Source organism: Sinohyriopsis cumingii, chromosome 16 (genome assembly GCF_028554795.1).
Source record: "Sinohyriopsis cumingii isolate HCF-2022 chromosome 16, ASM2855479v2, whole genome shotgun sequence".
Lineage (NCBI taxonomy): Eukaryota > Metazoa > Mollusca > Bivalvia > Unionida > Unionidae > Sinohyriopsis > Sinohyriopsis cumingii.
Window position 1 is genome coordinate 40,236,694 of NC_142976.1, and position 6,823 is coordinate 40,243,516.

The following is a 6,823-nucleotide window of genomic DNA, read 5'->3' on the forward strand; positions in this document are numbered from 1 at the left end:
TCTACTTGGCAACCTTAATAGCACCATGCACTTTGCTGCAGCAAAGGTGTCAGGAGAGGGAAGAAAATAGAAGACCTTGCTATAAAACAGTTGCTACCATTTTAATAATAAATCATTACTTACCTGCACTTTGCCTTGTTAATAATAAATCATTACTTACATGTATCCTGCCACATGATCCTGCTTATCCATAGATCTGACCATCTGTGATTTACCATGTTTACTTGACTTCTCTTGGGAAGTTGGTGATGCTAGTTACCATTTTCCAGCATACAGTGTGACCCCACTATAGGAAGATAGTTGGGGTCCATAGGACCCAACTATGTTATAGATGAACTGTGTTATAATCAACCAGGTCAGTTAGCTGAAGAAAAATGATGCATGTACCAAAAAAAGATGGCTCGGGGGGAGTAAAATAAAAGTGGGCACAAAAATACATGCTTTTGATGAAATGAAGACCAAACTAGTCTGAAATACACTTGTATATTGACAACTTGTTATTGCCAGGGACAGATGTGGGAGATAAGCACCCACTTTCCTTGGAAATCCCCCAATGGCTTGCGTCTGATAGAAACTCTGACAACCAAATCCAGCTCCAGGCCTTCACGAGTGGTGGAACCTGTTTAAACTGATGACAGGTGAGTTTTTGGTGCTTCAAAACCAGACGCTTCGGGCAGATGGGGCTCGTTAACCTTGGGTTGTCACCCATCTAGGAGAAGGTAAACCCCAATTTCAAACCTTTGATGCCTTGCAACTATACCCTCTTATGGGAAAGGCCAAGGTAGTAAACTCCAACAGAAAATCTGGAGACAGAGTCCCTAAGGCAACTTTGCATTGCTCTCAGTGACATCTCAGCAACTCCTGCGACGTAGCTGGTGCCATGACATATCGGCTTGTCTTTCTCTTGGATACATCACTTGCATGGAGAGGGGGAATCAGCTGCATGGGCAACAGCTGATTCAGGTACCTGGAATGTCCGGACCATGTTGACTGAGCTCTCAGATGATCTCCAGAAAATCAGTGATGTTTGAAAGACTTCAGTCATCAACGACGAACTTGCAAGACTCCAGGTCAACATTGTCTCACTACAGGAGACATGGCTACCAGATTCTGGGTCCCTCAGAGAAAAGAACGACATGTTCTTCTGGCAAGGAAAGAGCGCAGATGAAGCCAGAGAGTTTGGTGTTGGATTCGCTGTCAGGAACACTCTGCTGGGGATGACAGAACCCTGCCAACAAGGAAACAAAAGACTGTTATCCCATTGCCTCCACACCACAACTGGGTCTCTAAACCTCATCAGCATTTATGCTCCCACACTAAGCATCACCGCAGATACCAGGGATGAGTTCTGCGACGAGTCAGACTCGCTCATTGACAAAATTCCCAAGGAAGAGAACTTGGTATTACTGGGCGACTTCAATGCTAGAGTGTGTGCCGACCATGACTCTTGGCCTTCCTGTCTTAGCAATTTTGGTCTTGGGACGATGAATGAGAATGGGCAGCATTTCCTAGAGATGTGCTTCTACCACGACCTCTGCATCACCAATTCAGTCTTTCAGATAAAGCCACAGCATAAAGTGTCTTGGAGGCATCCCCAGTTCAAACACTGGCACCAGCTGGACTTGATCATTATGAGACAGTCGGCCATGAAAGGTGTGCTTCTTACCTGTACCTTCCACAGCGCTGACTGCAATACTGACCACTCTCTGGTGTGCTGAAAAATGAAGCTTCAGCCGAAGAAGATCCACCACTCTAGGCAAGAGGGTAAACCACGCATTGAAGAATTCACCTATGCCCTCTCCAAGATACTTGATTCAGAACCTCCCAACGGCAGTGCCAAAGAGAGATGGGATAGAAGAGTGCCGCAGTGCTCACCTTAAATACAAATGAACCTCGTGCCAGAAGACACAACAGGCATACAGGTCTTCCAGAAGCAAAGTGCAGAGGTTAGCACGGCAGTGCGCCAATGAATACTGGCTTCAGCTCTGTCAGAGCATCCAGCCAGCAGCAGATATCGGAAACATCAGAGGCATGTATGATGGCATAAAGAAAGCAATGGGTCCCATGAAGAAAGTGACAGCACCACCAAAGTCTGCTGCAGGCAATAACATCCACAACAAGGGCAAGCAGATGGAGCATTGGGTCAAGTACTACTCTGAACTGTACTCCAGAAAGAACCATGTGACCAACAATGCCCTCAATGCCATTGAAAACCTCCCTCTCATGACCGACTGGATGAGAAGCCTGCTGTAGCCGAACTAAAGAAGGCTTAGAGAAATTGTCCTTAGGTAAAGCCCCAGGGAAGGATGGCATCTCAGCAGAAGTCATCAAATGTGGATGTAGCGTGCTGCTCACACACCTGCACGACCTCCTCTGCCAGTGCTGGGATGAGGGTGCAGTGCCTCATGACATGACAGATGCCAACATCATAACCCTGTACAAAAACAAGGGCAAAAGAAGTGACTGCAACAGCTACAGGGGCATATTCCTTCTCAGCTTCATGGGCAAAGTCTAATGAAAACAAATGTGATGACTCAGGATGCGGACCCCCCCAAACATCATCATCAACAACTACGAACATGAGGTAGTCAGTCAGTTCATGTACCTTGGCTCTACCATCACCATCAACCTCTCACTTGATGCTGAGCTTAACGAGCAGATTGGAAAGGGATCAACAACTCTCTCCCAGTTGTTGCAGAGAGTGTGGAACAACAGCATGCTGACCCTGAGCACTAAGATCTCTTTGTACCATGCCTGCATGCCAAGCACTCTCCTGTATGCCAGTGAAACCTGGACACTGTACACCTCACAAGTGAAAAGACTGAGCGCCTTTCACATATGATGCCTCTGACCCATACCCAGGATCACATGGAGCAGTTGAGTAACAAACGAGGTGCTTGAATGTGTCAAGATTCCCAACATGGTCACACTCCTCCACCAACGTTAATCAGATAGCTGGGCCATGTACGTCTGATGGATGACGAACAGATTCCCAAACACATTCTTTATTCTAAACTTGCCTCTGGCAAAAGGTTGATCGGACAGCCGTATCTCCACTTCAAGCATGACTGCAAGCGTGACATGAAAGCCCTTGACATTGATGTCAACACCTGGGAAGAGCTTGCTCTAGACAGGTCCAGCTGGCGACATGCTCTGATCACTGCTCTAAAAGCCGGCGAGGATAAGCTACGCTTGCTAGCTAATGAAAAGCGATTGCAGAGGAAGAAGAAGCAGCTCCAACCCACACCAGACGCAACCTTCAAGTGCAGCATGTGCAGCAAGAACTGCCACTTCCATGTTGGGCTACATAAGTATTTTGATGGCTAGATATTTATAGTTTCGAAAGATTGGAAATTTAATTTGCATTTTATGCTGCAGTTGGTAGTGATCATAAACATAAATGTTTTACTGCAAAAAAGAAACTTCCGGACACTTGGGAAAATGCAACAATCCATCAAATGCCATTGTATTTATTTTAGTTAGGTGCTGACTTCCTTTTATGAAAGGTGCTTTGTTTTTATTGAAGATTGTAGTGAGCTTGCTTTGATGAAGGTGCATGTGTTACTGAAATATTGTTAAAGAACAAATTTGGAGGACCAGACTATAGCATGTTGTATTCTGGCAGCAACATCAAATAATTGTAGAACATTGTTTGGGACTGAATTTTTTTCATTGCTTAATATTTATACCAAATGATCACTTCAAAGGTAATCAGTTTCTTTGAAGTTTCAGCAAAACGAAATTTTCTGGGTACATTAAAATGAAAATTAGCTGTTGTTTGGTCAATTGTAGTCGTTCCTGTTCCTGCCTTCAAAGGTTGGTCAATTGTAGCCAGCCTAATAGCATGACTGTTTGAGTGGATCAACAGCATACACATCTTTGCTAGCCAAGGTTCCAAAAACCCTATCTACATATTGGCAGATTGAACAGCTATATTGGTGCTTTGTCCTAGTGACATCTATTGGATTTCATGTGTTGCCTCCCTTAGTATATAATGCCAGCTAACCAATAGCATTGTACGTCCACCAAAAACAGTGGTTTCAATTGACCTAAAAAGGATACTTTGTAAGTTTAATATCAAAAGTATGACTATACCAGAGGGATGCCATTACAGGTGTTTTTGAGTGAAAGGTATTTGTGCAAACACGACCGACACTCAAAAATTGCTTATTTATCAGTCCATTCAAGTTGTGTGCTCCCCTTGTCTTGGTCACATGGGAACAGTGTTCAAATTTGAACAACTAAATTTTGATTGGATACATTGGCTTGCCACCACATCCAGTGAATTTCACAAACAATGAAGCTCAGAAGTATCTGCTCGATATGCCAAAGTGTAGATAGGGTAACTTATCAAAACCTTTGCTGGCAAAGATGCAGCATACAGTACTCAGGCCAGATGTCAGCATACAGTACTCAGGCCAGATGTCAGCATACAGTACTCAGGCCAGATGTCAGCATACAGTACTCAGGCCAGATGTCAGCATACAGTACTCAGGCCAGATGTCAGCATACAGTACTCAGGCCAGATGTCAGCATACAGTACTCAGGCCAGATGTCAGCATACAGTACTCAGGCCAGATGTCAGCATACAGTACTCAGGCCAGATGTCAGCATACAGTACTCAGGCCAGATGTCAGCATACAGTACTCAGGCCAGATGTCAGCATAAGAGGATTATTATTTAACAATGCACGGTTGAGATAGTTTGTCAATATGAATAAAGTATTTGAATATGTAACAATAGATTCAAGTGCATTTTATATCCAAGTTTGCAGCTTCCTTTCATGGTGCATTTGAATTTCTGCACTCCAAAACCCAAGAGTGTATAGACAAGTTTAAACAGGTAACAATGTTACCTCAAAAAGAATTTGCCAGATGGTATATTTTTTCACCAATATGAGAAAAAAAAATCACAGTTTGCGACATTGGCCAAGCTCAGTGCTATCCCTGAATAAACCTTTTTTTGCATGTTATTTTTCATACTTTTAAGAAGAAAAAACATTTGCTCTTGTTCAAGAAAAGTACATGCATACATAATTTCAGTAGCCACACCACAATCGTTTTATATTATGATTCATATACAATCTCTTCCCCACAATGATAGTAAACCATTTACATGTTATTTTTTTAATACTTTTAATAAGAAAATTTTTTTTTTTTTCATATTAGAAAAATACATGCATGTGAAATTTTACAAACCACACCATGACCGTTCTTTGTCCGAATTCTTGTTATAATGGAGCATGCTATAGTGGGGTCACTCTGTACTTAAAGAAGTAAAAAGACCCAAACACCAATAAGAAGGGAAAAGAAGGTCACTGGTATCCAGTTTTTGTATGAAGTATTAGCATGTGTTTGGTTGTATGTCAATTACAAAGAATGAAGATCACTGATTGGTTGAAAACAATTACATGAAAAAATTAATGTAATTTATCATCAGAAACCTGTACGATTTAGCTTGAACCTAAAATATTTTTATTTTTATCAAGGTTGCCACACAGGTACTGCTGGATGTAAATGGGGAGATCTCATTGAGCTAGACTAATATAGTAGGCACATACAAGGGAATTTTTTTAATAAACTTCAGAGTATGCAGTATATAATTTTCATCATTTTGATAGTTTCATCTAAGATAAGTTATTCATGAGATGCAAGCATGGTTTGCCAATCCTGTCAAAAAAGTATAGTAATTTAGGAATGGAATTGGTTGTCTGTCCAGATGGAAATGGGACAAGGCAAATTGGGAAATGTTTCAGCCCTGCTACGGAGTAAATCCTAGAGTTGATTATTTTGATAGGGTATATGATCCAATACCCTTATTTACAAGGACATTCCAGGATGTCGCTGAGGATACAATACCTAAACTTGATGCCTCCAGCAAGATCAGCGACTTCAAGTTAATACTGTTCTCCACTGTCCAACGGATTTTAAAGATAAAAACTTTGTGTCCATGTTTATTTAATGTCTGTGTGATTGTAATTATGTGAATGTGTACACATTTGTTTGTATGTTGATGATAAATTACAATCCAAGTCTACGATTTGTATTTTGTTTAAGTGTATTTTTTTTAAAATTCTTAAAAGAAAACTTTTTTTTATAAATTTGAATCATTGGTCTTTGGAGTAAATTTTAATCATTTGTTTTTTGCATTCAAAACATCTACCTTCACTTTAAATAAACAAATAAATTCTTTTTTTAACTGAAAATTTGCCAGACAATTTTAACAGAAACAAGCATACCCCTCATGCACTAGCAAAGTCAGTTTCCGCACAGGCACCATACCTTAAATAGGTAGCAGTTGCATTTAATACTGTAGTGGATTATCCAATTTGTTAGTTGTTGTTAACTCTGCTGATCATAGACTGAATAACATACGGAGTTTGTTATCTGGCACCTGTCAGCTCAAATTTGTTATTTCTACTGCACCTAAACTACCAGAGGGTTGCCATGTAACTAGACAAACACGTTTTTCCCAAAGTCAAGTTAGTCATAAACGAAAAATGGTGCTTATCAGATATACAATATGGTCAATACTGAACCAATCTTGAAAATATTTGTATTGCTACTACTAAAGGATGGTCATATCGACATACAGTATTGCTTAAAGACTTAATATAATGTTTAAATGGTGCTGATCTGGCATCCAATATGGCTGCTATGGTGATCATCTTATTCTTATTACAACACCTGCTGAATGGATGGTTGTAGAGACATTGGGATTTTCATGAAAAAACTTATGATTAGTTGAATGAAAATGGTTTCCCTAAGACATCCAGAATGGCTGACATGGTGGCCATCTTGAAATATCTTATAAGTGGTCTTCC